The 15,817-nt window shown below is 40.5% G+C and overlaps 1 long non-coding RNA gene across 1 annotated transcript; it reads right to left on the reverse strand.

Annotated features, from left to right (window-relative positions):
* Positions 1–5,622: 5,622 nt before the first annotated feature.
* On the reverse strand, positions 5,623–15,026 carry LOC308192593. Its single transcript, XR_013948915.1, has 2 exons — positions 10,025–15,026; positions 5,623–9,909 (listed from the first exon to the last, which is right to left on the reverse strand). It is a non-coding gene; the product is annotated as an uncharacterized lncRNA (long non-coding RNA).
* Positions 15,027–15,817: the final 791 nt, after the last annotated feature.

Genomic DNA, 15,817 nt, shown 5'->3' on the forward strand with positions numbered 1-15,817 from the left:
AAATTAATGACTCAAAATACCCGACAAGAAGTGAGGAAGGGTGTTAGAGCTGCAGCAATGTACAGAAAGCTGTTGAAACTATCAAGGGTAAATGCGATCCTTTACTATTAATAGAAATAGAGAGGTTATCTTGCTTGACTCCTGTTTCTGGTGCCTGTACTTGATCCTTTGTCACACATCTTCTATGAAGTATTTCTGTGATATGGGCCCAAGTTAAATCTCCGTAACGTTTCTCAATAAACAAAGCAGTAACTTGATCACTATGGGTACTGCACACTAATAATGGCAGATGATTCAGGTCTCTCGCTCACTGGCAAAAGTAGGAAAATATTCAGTGGCTAGTCGTTGGTCTTGAGCCTGCTGCTAAGAGTTCAAACTGAAAAGCTTATGCATTGTCATTATTGTCAGCTATGTCATTATTTAGTCTTTATAATTAAGATACACTTTCATCTAGCTTTGATAAATTCTTGGGATGGGGGAGGGTGGAGCTGATTATCAAACTCAGATGAGTTTGGAAACATTCATAATACATGCAGTCCTGCATTAAGCCAATAGTAATCAGGGGCTAGAATTTAAGCTGACTTCCCCAGGGATGATGTAACCAGACTTTCTCAGACGTGGAGAAAATCTCTTAAAGCTGGAGAAAACACATCCTTGCGAACCTGTGCTCAGGCATATCAGAAAGTGGCATTTCTAGATGCCCAGCCAATCTCTTGCTCAAGCCAATGTGGATCCTTAACAAGAGGTAGGAAAGGAGTTTTTCCCATTTAAAATTATGACTTTCTCCAGAGTTTAATTTGCCAAGATCACTTGAGTGTTTTTCATAAATGTTTCCCTGAAATTCGCATCTTGGACTTCCCTTTCCTTTCTCCTTGAATAAGCACTCATTTTACCTGAGGACTGAAATGCCTTAATTTAGCTAAGGTGTTTTTTTTGTTTGTTTGTTTTAATTTGATAATAAGTATATGTATATCTTGGATTTAAATCCTCTGAAACTGTACAGGAGTTGGGCAGGTCTAGAAGCAAGTTTAATGGTCCTTTAAATATAGACATAAATTTTAAAGTGAATTTCTTTACTGATACCACAAATTTAGTTTTATATATAAAAGGAATGGGTAAGATCTGAAAGAATTGCATTGTATTCTTAACATCTCTTTTAAATGATGTTAGTATGAACATTTGTGGGCTATAAATATGTATAGAAAGTACAGTAGCTCTAGAGCTCTATGCTGAATGCCCCAGCCAGGAATGTTGTGTATATAAGTGCCTGAAGGGAGGGTGCAAAACAAGGAACGTCAACTGGCAGCGTGTGCTTGCAGCCCAGAAAGCCAACCGTGTCTGTGCTTCATCAAAAGCAGCATGGCCAGCAGGGCGAGGGAGGGGATTCTCCCCCTCTGCTCTTGTGAGACCCCACCTGGAGTGCTGCGTTCAGCTCTGGGGCCGCCAGCACAAGAAGGACAGGGACCTGTTGGAACAAGTCCAGAGGAGGACCACAAAGATGTTCAGAGGACGGGAGCACCTCTCCTATGAGGACAGGCTGAGGGAGTTGGGGTTGTTCAGCCTGGAGAAGAGAAGGCTCTGGGGAGACCTTACAGCGGCCTTCCTGTACCTAAAGGGGGGCTGCTTCTTCTAGAAAGACAGGGAGAGACTTTTTATAAGGACATGTAGTGATAGGGCAAGGGGTAACAGCTTTAAACTAAAAAGGGGTAGATTTAGATTCGACATTACGAAGAAATTCTTTACTCAGAGGGCGGTGAGGCACTGGCCCAGGCTGCCCAGAGAAGCTGTGGATGCCCCATCCCTGGAGGTGCTCAAGGCCAGGCTGGATGGGGCTTTGGGCAGCCTGGTCTGGTGGGAGGTGTCCTGCACATGGAACCAGATGTATTACTACACCTGGCTACCGTGACTATTAATTGTCACCTAAGGTTTTCAGACAAGGTCTGTTCTTGCTAAATAAACTAGAAATATGTGTAGATTTAAATAGTTAATCTGTAATTAGTGGTTTGGGGGGTGAGGTACGGAATAGGTATATATGAAACGCAGGAGGATGTAGTAGTAATCTTGTGAAATCTGTTGTCTTTCAAGCTGGATTGGGCCAGGAGGATTAGTGTAATACCTGGAATGACTAAAGGAAAAAACTGTTTTTTGGTTTTGTCCTCAGAAGGTACCTTCAGCTGGAAAAATTGTCAAGAATAACTTGAAGTCTATATATTATTTTTTTCTTAGCTCTGCCTATTAAGCACATTTCTCTCCTAGTTGACAACTTGTTTCAGCAGTAGTCTTGAAGTTTAGCAGCTTCTTAAAGGCATGTGATATGCTGCCTTGTACATCCTGAAAAGAAAATGTGCACAGGTGTGCGTATGTATAAGTGGGTATGCGTATGTGTGCATGGAGGGAATGATACCTTGGTATGGAAGCATTTTGCCTTTGGAATAGCTGTATTTTTTTTTTCTGTCTTCTTTCTGCTGGCTTATGGTGCTTTGTTGTCTCCTTGGTCAGCATATTTATACACGTGCCCTTTTGGTTCTCAGCAGCATCTTCTTCTGACACTGTTCCGTTTGTGGCAGCGCAGGTGTAGTCAGGTATTGCATTGTCCAAGCCCAGCAGGGGGGTAGGAGAAGTAAGGGAGCGAGGAAGGAGTGGATTTAGGAGCCCTGCCAGCTCACAAAGCAGTTCTGGGTTGAGAACTGGTAGTTCTCTGTGCTTGACTGCTGTAACCCAGCATCCAGCACTATTAGAGTTGCTCTTGCTTCACCCACAGAGATGCCTCCAAGGACACAAGCTTGGATGCTAAGCCAGAGGAGACTTATCCAAATCCTTGTCCTATTAATCTCCAAGGCATAGAGAGTGATAGAGACCAAAGCACTTCTTGAAAGCAAGTGGAAAACAAGTGTTACGTTGCTTTTCTTACAAGATATGTTACGCAGTGTTGCAGTTACCTTCTGTCTATGTGAATTTGAAAGCCAGGTGCTGTTTTCTGTTGCAGGGAAGTTATCTGTCTTAGCAGTGACCCTGGATAGCTTATGTTCTTTTGTGCTCCCAGGGACGTCTCCCTGACAAACAAACAGCTACTGCTCAAACTCACTGCTGAAGTCACAGACTGCGTGTATTTCAGGGAGCTGTCTCGAGTCAGCCATCCCTGTTGCTGTACCTGCCTACTTCCAGAAAGTTGCCTTACTCTGCTGCTTGTCAGCTTAGTGCTGAGAAATAGGGCGTACCTCCCTGGTGTGCTTATTTGCTTTTAGGATAAAGTCTTGATCTACCTCTTGCTTGCCCATCTCTAATGCTGTCCAATTTAAGGACACGTTGTTAATGGAACTTCCAGTTAACCTCAACCTCTCCATCCAAGGATCTCAGTCAAGGTAAGAAGGGGGTCACTGAACTTCAAGAGGAAATCTTTCTTGGGCTAGAAAGAGCCCATGGAGGTCACTTAAGCTCTTGAGTCTGCTGGATGCTTAACTGTAGTAAAAAGGTGTGTTGTTGTTGTTGTTTTTCCCTTTTGTCAGTAATGAAACAGTTGACCTAGTACAGCAGTCCAAGAGATGCTTGCATTACTTCCATTGCATAGAAATAAAACAGGCTATAGCCATGTCACAGTCCATTGATTTTTTTTGATTTTTTTTTTTAACCATATTCCCTTAGATTTGAGACTGATGAAGTCTTTCAAAAATCTGACTAATAAAAGCCATTTTGCGGAGTTTTTAATGGGTATCAGTGATGACTAAATATCTCCAGAGAAGATAAAGGTTTGGATTGGGTGATTTCAAATTTATTTCTCGATAGTTTAGGTATTTCACTTGCTGGTACTCTGTCTTATAGGTCTGTTCCCTGCTCCCTAGCAGTACTAAATTTAGATATGCAGTTAAATTGAAATCAATGTGTCGGTGCTTAATGCACAGCTTTTAACTACAGGGCAAAACCAATGAGTAGCAGTTGAACTAGTAGAGACTGGTAAATATAAACTGAAAGGTATGTGAATGGCTGGCCTCTGCCAAAGGTGATGGGTGAGCCTTCAGGGTACAGTTTCACACTTCACTTCAGGCTGTCTAGCTGCGTGTTGTTGCTCAAGCAGGCTCCCTCTGCTTCTTGTTCCTGCTTCCATCTTCGTTCTTTACATCAGGTAATAAGTTTATCTAGTTAAAGCTTTCATTTTGTTAGGGTGTTTTTTCAGCTGAATCAGCAGGTCTGTCTTGGCTGACTGCAGCAAATTGATCGGAGCCAGTACCAGGAGAGTGCTGGGAGAGAAATACGGTGTATCTGAGAAGTAATAATCAACTGCTGGACGGACTGTGCATCTGCGGTGTGTTTCTGTATTTAACACAAGTCTGGAGGGAACAATCTGTTTGGAGACATCTGAACTGTGGCATTTCTGCATGACCAGTTGGAGGGCAGAGTTCACTTCCCTGCAGTAGTCACCAGCCAGCTGTCTGGCCTTCCCTGGTGCTGCAAGTCCTCACCCAAATGCAGGGCAGAAGGGAAGAAGTGCCCTCTGTGGAGTGATCGATAAGGCCAGCTCTGCGCTGAGATGTCAGTCTTTGCTCTGGAGTGAGTGAGATGTACTGAAAATGTCCCAGTTTGCCAGCAATATGTATGCTAACAGTCGTGAGCAATGACAGCTGCCTGACTTGCATAGTTTAATAAAAATCCTAAATTGTGCAGACGTTAAGGTTCTGATTTCACGGTTTTTTTTAGTTATACTGGTGTTATGTGAACACTGTAAAATTTTAGCTGGAGTCTGGCTTTTGTCACTTAATCTTAAATCCACAGGAATTAGTTTTGTGTGTACGTATTTTCAGAAACAGGTCTATGCAAACGACTGTGCCCAAACTGTGCCATTGTCTTGCTGAGTAAGGTGAAAAAGCAACATGGGTTGTGATGTATCAGAGCTCATCACCCACCTCAGACAAATAGGAAGTTCCAGGAGTTCTAATAATTCACCAAAAAATGTTGTCTGACCTCGTCAGAAGGTCTCTTTCCATCATTTCATGAAGGAAGAACAAAAGCTGTTGTAACTAATAATGCTAATTGTTGCAAGTCATTCAGTGAAGCTGTCATCCTGGCACGTGTTTTTCATGAGCAGTGTAGATTGATCCTGACTATGATGTACAGACCAATACAGCTAGTTCATTTTATTTCCTCTAACATATATCACCAATAAAGAATTGACGTGCATTTTATCTTTCCAGAGGGAAAGATTCACCTGAGGGTCTTCTGAGAGAGAGGTGTGGAACCCTTCCAGGGCTAGGCTTTGGGAAGGGTTTGCGTGGTAATGTGGACAAGGTCTTTGTGAGTTGGGTACAAATTCACGAGAAGAGAAATTCTGGGTGGTACAGCCCACACAATCTCTTCCCTAAAGAAATCTGTATTTCTGTAAGCATATGTACACTAGGTTAAAAACAAGAAGGTACTCCTTGATTTTTATTTTTTTGGAGAGTGGGGAGGGGAACAGGTGAAACATGAGGGTAGCTTGAAAGCTGTTGGATTAGTTGCCTTCCTGATATTTCTGCCTGACCACAAGTAAAGCACTTAGCTACTGTGTGTTGGTGTTCCCACTTTAAAAAGAAAAGAGAGAGAATTGAGTTTACTCCTAATGCTTTGTTCTTCAGAGTTGGGGGGATTAAATTTCCTTTTTTTTTTTTTTTTTTTTTAATTCTTAAGGAAAACCTTTCTCAAAAAAAGCCAGTGTTAGGCCAGGTACTCGTGTCCAGGTCTCTCCTTTCATGCTACGAATGTACTAAATGGCAGATGAGAGTGCCGATGACTCACTGACTACATTTATGCATATATGTAAACACTGCCGTACCAGAATACAGCTTACCAAGAGGGATATGGTAATTTGAAATCTGTTTCCAATGGAGCCCATTCTGTAGTATAAACACAGCGAGCACTTGCTGTGACAAGACAGATGGGAGAGCCCTCTGTGATGTCTGCCTAATCACCTGGGCCGTGCCTTTCGGCTCCTCTTGGGCTTTGTGCTTTCTGGGCAATCCCCTTATCGTCATGGCTAATAACAGCATTTAAGGGCTAATAATCTACTGTCAGGGCGGCCGCTGTTTATCAGTGATGCGAAGTACGTCTCCTGATTCACCTCACCGATGTCCAACCGCTTACTTATGAGAATGCTCTTTGATAGGAGAAACTGCGGGGAGCCTGGGTCTGCTTCCTGCTGTGAATCTCGGGTTGCTTCCAGGGGCTGCAAGGCAGCCCAGGGAGAGGCAGGCATTGGCAACCTCAAATACTCGGCTACGCAATCTGAATAAATTTTCAGAAATTATTCAATTTTTAATCTCTTGAGCTTTTACACTGAGCTGCTTCTCCACGCTCATGATGGCCATAAATAATGATTTACATAATCTCATTCCTCCTTTTTATTTTTAGTACTTGACTCCAGGATGTGTGGCTTTAAAAACAAAAAAGGAACAAATGCCACCAATCAAATGTACAATAAAATCTATCCTTCTGACAACATTGTTAATTCAATTAACTTTGATTTGGCCTTCAAATGCCCCCTCTTACAGGGTTGTGCCTGATATATTTGGCCATTCAAGGAGTAAAGGAATAGCAGAATAGCAAATAACAAGCCAAGTGTCTTCCACTCAAAATTGTGTAAAAGGAAGTTCGGGCAAGAGGTGGGAGGCACTTGTGTGAGTGAGATTTGTAAATTGACAAAAGTTGATCAGAAGGAAGTTAGCAATTTAAAAATGTATCACTGCAATTATCACCTATTGCCTCATCTCCACCTTTTGTGTGGGGCAAAAACTGAGTGCTCTCTGATCGTGTTCACGGAAATGATTACAGTAAATGAATGATATGTACTTAGTAAACTGGAGTTTTCAAATATTGATATCACTGGGAATAAAAATCCAACTTGCTTTGTCCTTCACCTTCAAGGAAAGATTTTGTCCAGTTTTCTAAGGAAACTACAGAGCCATTGTTATTCATAGCAGTTTAGCTGGTTGTGCACTGATTCATTTGTACCACTTCTGAGCACTAATTGTGTTGTTGATAATGAAAAATTGATGTCTGGAAATTACACAAGGACAAAGATGAGAAGAACCTCGTCCAACGAGACCAGCAATCCACAGATATGCTGCCCAATACATAACTTGTTTGCCAGTGATTTAGCAACTCAAGTTACTCAGTCTAGATGGATTTACAAGAAACTCACAGGAATCAGATTTCTCAATAGAGCATAGACAAAAGTTTCCTTGAATATAGGACAAATCCTGTTAACACTATAGTAGGGTCAACACAGGACACAAACTCTTTGCTATAGTTCTATATTGGACTTCTGTTAAGACAAGGTAAGACATAATTTATGCTCAACAGAGGCAGTCAAGACTATGACTCATTTGTGCCACTCTAAAATATTAAAACTTCCAGGCCACTTCAATTACAAACCTGGCAGGACATATAACCTGATACAGTGAAATATTTACCTGTGTTATCCAGACTGGCAGAGAAAGAATCCAATCATTGCAAAGAATGCTACTTGTGATTAATACTGTCATTATTTAGATTCTTTCTTTATTATTTTGACTACCTAGGAGTAGAAGGAGCTACAGTTGAGTGGGCATTTCTTCTGTTAAAATATGTTGGAGATGCCTGAAAGCTTTCTACCTCTTCTTCGAGAGTTTAAGCCTTTGAAGTATTTGTGTTCATGCAAGCAACTGCTACTCTGAAGAGGGATGATGTGGAAGATAAGAGACCAGACAAGCTTATACTTCTGTAATAGCAAAGATAAAAGATAAATAAGTTTTCAATCAGTTGAGTTTCATTAATATAAGATATTTGATTGTATTTGCTAAATAAACTGTTAACACCTTATTCCCCCACCCCCTCAACACTTGACTACCTTGAGATCCTTCTCAGATTCTCATTTGGAATTGAAGTGTAGTTGATGATCAACTCCAATGCAACAGGAATTAGAATCAGGAATAAAGTTTGAATTTTTAAGCACTTCTAAATTGCTAAAACTAGAATCTTGTTTATAATCACCTGTTTTAATCTATCTGGTAGAAATTTCTGGAGTCTACTTGCTCTTGCCTTTTTTTTTTTTTTTTAAATGACCGATATCATTGTATCATCAATTCATATTTTGATTCTTGTGTTTATGTCGGCAGCTCTGTTGAATTCTGTTTGCAGAATAACAGTGTACTTGAGCGGACTTAGCCCAGAACAGAGTGCATGCAAATGTCTGTATATGTGAAACTGTAGACTAGCCAGAAAAATCTGAGTATTCCAGCTCATGTTTCCCTGCATAATGAAGTTACTGACTAGCTGGGATCAGATTATATAAAAGGCTTCTTTGGCTTATATATAATACCTAGGTTCACATTAACTGTTTTTAATTGGCAATTCATATTGTTTGTCTTGCATGATGAAAGCATACAAAGAGCTGCTCATTTGTATACACTGTGGTGACCTTTGTTAGAAACCCTGCAGGATTTTTATAACCCTTCAAGTGAAATTAAACGTGAACCAGATCAGCTGTTACAGGCTTGGTAGGATCTCAGCAACATAGCTCACAGGATGAAGAGTGCTGTGAACAAGGACGCAGAGACCTAGAAAGAAATGGTTATTAGAGATTCTACTGAAAAGCGGTGATAATACGGGAGACAGACACCCTTTGACTACAATATATTTCTTTTCTGCAACACTCAATGCTTTCCTATCAGAATAGAATGTTAATCCATTGTATTTAGTATTTTATATTCTGTATGGACATTTCATATTTTGTATGGATATTTCTTTATTACCTGTTTTATAAAGACAGTGACCAGAGACAGCGTGAGCAAGTCAGTATTTTCATCTTTACGTATTGTTCGTAAAGTCAAGTAGTGGTATGCACATGGTCATTCAAATATACCTACCTAGTGCTTCCTTCTGTCATTCTCAAATTATCTTTGCAAAAATTGTGATATTTCAGATTTTGTCAGAGAGAAGGAAGAGCAGAGGGAGGAGGGAAATAATGTGCACTTGTGTGGTGGGTTACCAGGTGGAGATCACCCTCGCTGCTTTACATCTACCTGACCAGGCTGCGTCAATGGCTGCCTTCTTCCTTGTTCGCTCTTCACTGAGAAAATGTGGTGGCCAGGAGCGAGTGTTAAGGCAGTTGGCAGCATAACGAATAGCAGAGATGTGAGTGCATTTCCTCAGCTGGAATGTGAGCCTTCCTTGCCATAGACTGGGACATGTGTACCTTCTGCTTGCTTGCAGTCCTAGCTGCTGCCCCTGCCATCTAACCGAGCAGAGCCCAGGGAATGCTGTTGTGGTCTCAGCTAATGAGTTGTTTCTTTTCCTCCCCACCCCCCCCCCCTTTTTTTTTTAAGTTTTTCCTCCATGTGACCCTTTCCTGCTCCATCCTTAGTGGAGAAGTGATCAATATCTAAGGTATGTGGCAACTCCAATGCTCCCTCCACTTGGGGAGAGGAGTGACCACAGTAAGTGTATGTTACCGGGGCTGGAATGTGCAATAGTTTGCATACCCCAAATTGCTGGCCTCCACCTCAGCCTGAGACAGCACCGACTGATGTGGGACTGCAAGGTGTTAAAGCCTCAGCTTCCATTCCTCCCTGCCTTCAGGAAAAGAGGCAGATTATGACACATGGTAGGTGCTCCTGCAGATCCCTGTGCCCAAGACACTTCTCTAGGCAGGGTTGCTCCTGACTGGGCAGTCCCAGGGTGAGCTCCCCACAGCCAAGCAGGCACCAACTTAGTTCTCCACTGCTCACGCTAGAGAATACAAGCGAGCTGTAACAAACCCAGTACAATTTGTTCTTCAACTGCTGGATTTTATTTTTATGTTTCTCTCTAGCAGTTGGCTTCAACAAGGGTCTAATTCCAGTGCCCCCGAGTATCAATAATGGGAAAGAGGATGGCAGGCTGCTTTCTGGAGGCAACAGTCTCCTGGAAGACACAAGTACAGAGAAGAGAACATTGAATAGTATGTTAAATACCCAGGCCTACCCTCTTCTGAATCTTCCTGCTCCCCCAGCATAGTGCTGGTTTGATCCTTACTTACCGTTTGCCCATGAAGACACATTTTATGGCAAGATATCTTCATACTTTTTTCATGTTCCTGCCCTGACTGGAACTTTCAGCTTCTCTGTAGCTTTTTGGCCTAAAAGGTTTGAGTTAATGTCTTCCCTTTAGATAGATGCTGCTATTTAGAAATGTTATCTAAAAGACATGCAATTAAATCTTGACCTCAATTAAGTCAGTACAAAGTTCTCGCAGCTCATTGTGATAAGCAGTTACGGTTCTATGATATTGCATTTGCTGTGATGTATAATTTTACCACTCAGCATTAACACAAGGCACATTTTGTTTGATAATTTTTCAGAGCCTCAACACATTAGCCTGTTTCCTGTTCTCCTCCCCCACAAAATCTAATTATAGTGGCTTTCACTGCTGTTTTCAGTCTTGACAATTATTAGTGGAAGCAAGCAGAAAGACTTGAGTTATACCAATAACCAGACTTCTCATTTATTAGTCTCATAGTTTCATTTATATATATGACATATATATGCACACATTTCACCTCAAAGCTGGGGTTGTATCCTCATCTGAACTACCTGGTGAGTGTCCTGGGGTAAGTGCACCACAGATACGATGTCCTACTCAAGTATGCTCTTGGCCCAGGATGTGATCTTCTGCTTCCTCCTTCTCTGGGCTCTTTTGGGCCCAGCTTCCCTTTTAATTCTTGGGGCTTGAGAGTGCTGAGAGGTGAGAGCTGGGACCCTAGCGAAAGTGTGGTATTTGAGACAGTAGGTATAAAACACTGTTTTTAGGCTAGATTAGCCAGGTGGGGTTAAAAAAGTGTGTCCAGAGCAGCTCAGAGAAACAGGGAGTATTGAGGGCAGATATGGGAATAAGGGATAACTGTTTAGCAAATGCTAGAAAAGCATTTTTCTTTTCCCCTTGCATCTGTTTTGTGTAGGAAAAGTCTTTCATTTGGAGTGTGGTTTTTCTGTTCATTCATCTTTTTTTTTTTTTTTCCTCATAAAATATGATAAATGAATAAATCTAAGCAAAAGTAGCATTACGGTTGTGTCTCAATCATTTTGAAATCTTTGTTTCCCTTTGCCTTTTTGTTATGAGCTTTAGGCTGATCAAATCAAGCTATGTAATCCCCCGTGGTCTGGCTGGATTCACCCGTGCCATTAGGACTGCTTTTCTTAGCCACAGTTAACAATGGTGTAATGGATTTTATAACATTTTATTAAGTTGAAAGGCATCAATAGCACCGATGAGAAACAATTGTGGTATTTTAGGAAGAACAATTTCCAGCATTTATTGCACATGCCAACCTGCAGACCTTTTGGGCAGCACTTTACTCTATGGCATGAAATATGAAGTATTTGCCCATTATAGACATGTTTGTTGTGTGGCACAGACTTGAGGAAAGTAGTCTTGGAGTCCTGTAGTAAGAAGTATATAAAAGCATTACTTTCATCTTTAGATTAAAATTCTTCATCTGATGATGACTGTTGCATAAGCCTTTGCTGCTGGTTAGTCTAAATCAGGAAAAAGTGGCCTAGCTTGGATTTGGTGGTGATGCCAGTCGTACAATGCGACAGTTGTAACATAGCCTCCTCCCTTTGTCCTCCTCTGATTCACATTGGGTCTGTCCCTAGATTAGATCAATAAGCTTAATGTGAAAAGACAACTTAGATGCGTGAGGATTTTCTGGAATTCAACCTCCTGCATCTTAAAGCCTGAAGAGAAAAAGGTTATTTTTTAATGCTTAACTAATAGTGTTAATAGTCTGACTTAATTAATGATTACTGATTAACTAATGCCAACAGCAGCTGTAACTGAACTTTTCCAAGGAAATGATTAATTGCTATTAGCAACAGACAACAGTATTCTACTAAATTCAGCAAAAAGGCAGCGATACTGTTTTTTAGCCATGCAACAATCAGGTAGTGAGACTGCAGAGGGTGTGGGTGAATGTAGCTTAGATGCAAATCATGATGCGACTTCTTCTTTTGGATTTCCCAGTGCAGGGCTATTTCTTCAGTCAGCTTCAGCTTGTTGTGCAAAAACTGTGTAACTGGCTTGCAGCATAGACATATTTATCATTACCCTAACTCGGCAACCAAGTCAAACATGGTCTTGAGGAAGCTAAGCGAAAGAGTTGCACATCTGTATATGGCACCATAAGACAAAAGGCTTGAATGCTGTGCTAATTTGTGCTAAACCGGGAGAGGGAAGTTGAGTTTTGTTTTTATTTCTCTCTAGACCCCAGTCCTGACCAAATTTCACTGATGGTATTTATTCTACAATACCTACTTCCTAGAAATGCTCAGTGGACCTTGGATCAGGCCTGATCATTTTGTCCCCAGTGCTTCAGTCAGCTCAATTGGGATGGATCTTTGCACTTTGCACGGAGTTGTTTGAAGCCACTGGAATTCACATGAACAAATATACTCACTCCCCTGCAAAGGTGGCTGTCATTGTTATATTGGACTCTACTTTCTTTTTCAACTAGAAAAGTAACACTTTTCTGGAACATCAGTATTAATTTTAATGATAAGGTAATCCAACAAACATAGGAAGGATGAAGTGGTTAGAAAACCTCTTTAATTTTATAATAAGCTATCCATTGGGGGTAGGTATTTATATACAGTTCTCTTGTATTTGCGGTTTGATCTACAAACATTGACTGGATGTTGATAAGAGTTTACCAAAAAACAAGTCAGTCAGTCTGGTAAATGTTGACTTGAACTGAACTTGAATGGGTTTTTAAGAAAACAGGAGCTTAATCTGGTGACTGACCTCACAGCATGTGATCTTTACAGTCAGGGCCATGCAGTGCAATGCACAATCTGCCAGTACAGATGGACAAAAATATTTGAGATTAATTCAGTGCAGACAACTTCCCATTTTTCACTACATGTTTTCAAAATGGCTAATCGCAAAGCAGTACGATAATAGCTAGTAAGTGGTAGAGGAGTTCCATCCGCCTGAAGACAGGCTGGCTTCAGTTTTCCATTTATACAATGACCGGATAAGCAAGCACTATGGGATTATAAAAATCTTGCAAAGTGTAAATTTATACGTAATCAGCATATCAAAATTGCCTGAAGTAATATGATTCTGTAGATATGATTGAACTAAATCAGTTTGTCGTGAATAAACAATTTCATAACCAAGACAGTACAGAGGTTAAAGATTCAGTAAGTGGTTAAGTGTAACTTTAGAGCTCCTTTCTTTCAAAAAAAACAAAACAAACAAGCAAAAACAAAACACACCACCAAGAAAAACCATCAGCTCAAACTTTCCTTGGTGATGGTAGTGTCAAAAGATGAAAAATGCCCGTGTAACTGAGATGCAAACCTAGCATTGCTCTTTACTTAAGCCACCCATTGACTGACAAACACAGTATGGCAGAAACACAGTATCTACAGTAACAAATTAAAGTGTTCCTCACTGACCATCTGGTTGCATAGTGGTGTATCTGTTATCCATCCTTAATAAGTAGTCTCAGTCAAAGTCTTCAGTTTAGTTTTAATGAGAAATTAAACACCTCAAAACATCTGAATAATTCAGCTCGTGGTGATGGATGTTGGTGTATGGAGAAATCTAGTGTTGTATGAGGTGGCACTGTAATAGTACAACCAACCATTTTCTTCCCATATGTATGCTTACTGCAATGTTGAGAGTCGCATCACAACGTGTACTTTGTGGAAGCAAAGGCACAAATCTGAGACTCAAGGCATTATCCCTCTATGGTTAATACTAAGTTCTTGCTCATCTTATACCTTTATGAAAATTGTAGCCAGAAGTGAGAACTTTAAGTTAACTTGTGCTTCTTGGAGGAGATTGAAGCATCTGTTGAATGGTTTAGCTGTCTAAAACCTAACTTTTTTTGAGTGCTAACCTCTCCTTTTTTTTAAAAGGAGATACTGATTTGGCAACTGTGAAACAGGTTACAAGTAATCTTATCAGATCTCCTTGAGTTACAGAACATGTAGATGCAACAAGAGGCTAACGCTAGACCAAAACCAACAAAAAATATTCTGAAGGTGTTCTACATATTTTATGTAAAATATTGAGATGGAAAATCTGAGTGGCACTGCTGTAAAGGCTAACAAGCTGCTCTTAAGTGGAAAATTATGAAATTTACATATGGCTGATAGAAGAGAGGGATGATTACATCTGCTTCATGTTCTGCTATTCTTAACTAAGTGGCAAATTGTTCAAATGTGATTCATTTATTTTTTTTTCACCTTTTTCACAAATGGTAAAGGACATGAACAAAGACAAGTGTGCTGTTCTCATGCAAAACTTTTCATGCCAAACTTCTTGAAAGTGTTTGGGTTTGATCTTGCTATGCTATAGAAACAGTACGTACATTCAGATGTGAATCTACCCAAACCCTTTTAGGAGACCAGGGTAGCCTTCACTGAAGCGTCATGTGGCTTGGGCCCCCTCTGTAGCTTACAGTTAGTCTTGTTAGATTCTTTGTAGTAAAAGTAGTACAGGTGTTGGTTATCACACCTGTTTTTGTAATACAAAGGTAATGTGACCAAAACCCTTTTTTGCTTGTTTGTTAAAAAAAAAAAAAAAAAAGAAAAATCATAAATAACTGAGCACTTCTAAATTTTAGAACATTACCTCCACCTAAAGAAATTTACAAACTATCATTTTCTATGTGTTTGTACTCATCAAATCTACTTTGGCACAGCCTTGGCCTCAGGAAACTATCGGTAAACACATGATAAACAAGAATTATCTCTCAGGCGGGACTAAAACACATTCCTGTAGAGAGTGCCCAACTCTGATCAACAGGATCAGGAACAGGTATGATCAACAGGAGGAATACCATTTGTTGCCTCAGGTCCGAGTTGCTCAACTGCTTGGAGCAGTGGTGATCCAACAGATGAGTCCGATCAGCAGTGCAGGGCAGGGAGTGTTGTATCCTTGCTCTCGAGATTTCTCACTGCATAAAGAAAATCCCTTTTGCTGCAGGACTCGCTAGACAGAATGATGGGATTGTAGCCAGAGCCAGCAATAGATGTGAGTGGTCCTCTCTTTTCCCTAGTAGCACACTTGATAATTTGTACTTGTACTCATTTAGCGTAGCTGTGTCTTCCATGTCAGATGGCCTCCTTGGCTGTGGCTCCTCTTGTTCTCCTCAGAAGCCGTGGGTAGAATTTTAATTTTTACTTTATGTTGGACAGAATTTTAAGCATCACACTTGAATGGGAAGTGAAGGGATGTTTCCTCGCTGGATCCAGAAGTTGTTCTGTCTGTGCCTAACTATATGAAATTCCCTGAAGTAAAATTACAGATGCAATGTACCCGGTTATAAAATGTTTTCTTGAATTCATTTAAGCTTACAAAAATATTGGAAGAAAGTATCAACTCAAAGACATATGTAATGTTCAGTTTTGCCTAATATTTAGTGAATTATGATTAAAATATATATATATATATTTAAACTCAAGCAACATGACATCGATATGTGACCACCATTTCTATGTACTCTAAAGGAATACCTTCTGCTTTTCAGTCTCTCATATCCTAGTGATAGCCTTTTGATTTCTTTGGGCTATTTAGTTGTGGTTTTATATGGTTTGTTTAAAACCAGGAAGTCTTCTTTGCCACTTTCTCCAGAAAAAATACAAATGCCCCTAGAACAACTTAAGGCCTTAACTTGGCAGCCTGCAGTCTTGTCAGAACACTGTCTGAGGTCTGATGTAAACTCAAGATAGTAGAGAGGGGGGACAAAAGTGTGCATTTATCATAAGCCTGAAATTTTGGACACCCTTGTGACACATTTTCTCTGAGGCCTATAATTTTTTAA

The sequence above is a fragment of the Anser brachyrhynchus genome (assembly GCF_964034855.1).
Source record: "Anser brachyrhynchus genome assembly, chromosome: 3".
In the NCBI taxonomy this organism is placed as follows: Eukaryota; Metazoa; Chordata; class Aves; order Anseriformes; family Anatidae; genus Anser; species Anser brachyrhynchus.